Raw genomic sequence first — 1,334 nt, 5'->3', positions numbered from 1 at the left:
ACTGAGCATGCATACAAAATTTAAATCTAACCAAATAATTACTTTGTCATCAAAAATCAATTTCACTTTTTCATGGAGAAACAATTCTGTTTTTTGGAATTGTGTACTCAAAAAGAGCATAGAGAAATTGTGAAAGAGTAGGATGAATCGAATTACACTAAATGTTACACTGGAAAACCCAGTCAAGCCCTAAGAATTTTCAACTAGTGACATGATTATGTCATAGAATAAAATGAAGAGAAATTGGTACATAGAAATCAATGTGTAATTCGTTGTCTAGAGTAGATAGGCTGAAAGAAGGTTACAGTAATATTGACTGCTTTAGTATCATTAGCAATTATCTAAATAATTAAAATAAATGATAAAATGTGGTTATCATTAATAAGTTGTTCATAAACTCTTTGTGTAAACAGTATATTTTTTCCCTCCAGACCTGGTATTCAAAAATCTGCTCACTTATTTTTTTGGCAAGCAAAATGAATACTTGAATTTGAACTAACTTTGCTTTGATCTTGGCTCATAGAAATGGCTGTAGGGACACTTCTTAGCCATCAGAAGAATCAGAATCAGTGTACCTTTGGGGATGTAATAATCTCCACTTATATATAATGGGAGACATTTTACCAATATCATTGCTGTAGCTGATCCACATTAAAGTGATTTTTTAAAAAATTGACAGCCTGTTATTCATGTTAGGCAAGTATCATAATGATCATTTTGATTCCTATCTGAGACCGTGAGGTTTTAGGCATTATAATGTCTTGCTTCCTTTGTGTCCTCTTTCTCTTAAACTTCGCTCAGTTTAGCTAGAGTAGAAGCTGTAGTTTAAATGAATGGTCCGTCATATAAACTAAAGTCTCCCATTATCCTTCAGTGGCTGTGGTCCAGAGTACCTCTTTCATCATAGTCTCTGGGATCTGTGCTAATTTGGATGAAAGTGCTCATTCTTTACAGCTTGAGCATTATCTCCCAGGCAAAAACATGGTGAATAGGTACAGGCAACCATTCCGTTTCATTTAGGTGCCTAGGAAGAAACTAGATCATGTTCAGACCATTGGCTAAATCTTGCTTGCAATCCAGGATAAATTTTGACCCACTGTATTTATATAACACATTTATATAATTTATGTAGCATAAATTTCTAATCCATTAGAGTTGGAATAAATGGTTGTCTCTTTTAAATGTGAAATATATTTTTTTAAACCTTGGAATAATAGATGTTTTTAATGTGTTTCTTTAAAGAATACTTCTAGGATTTCAAATAACTGCATAACCAGTATGTCTTAAAGCAAATTAACAAATATTCAATAATGTAAAAGAATGATAAGTAATAT

General features: G+C 32.0%; 1 protein-coding gene across 1 annotated transcript in view; it reads left to right on the top strand.

The window, feature by feature from the left end:
• The window catches only part of LOC104997592 (connector enhancer of kinase suppressor of ras 2-like), a gene marked incomplete at its 5' end in the record, with an annotated part of 32,605 nt that overhangs the window by 20,350 nt on the left and 10,921 nt on the right, over nt 1-1,334 (top strand). The window lies entirely within an intron of this gene.

Source organism: Bison bison, unplaced genomic scaffold (assembly GCF_000754665.1).
Source record: "Bison bison bison isolate TAMUID 2011002044 unplaced genomic scaffold, Bison_UMD1.0 scf7180017852160, whole genome shotgun sequence".
NCBI classification, from domain to species: Eukaryota; Metazoa; Chordata; class Mammalia; order Artiodactyla; family Bovidae; genus Bison; species Bison bison.
The sequence above is the reverse complement of the archived record's forward strand: the minus strand, read 5'-3'. Positions and strand labels throughout refer to the sequence as shown.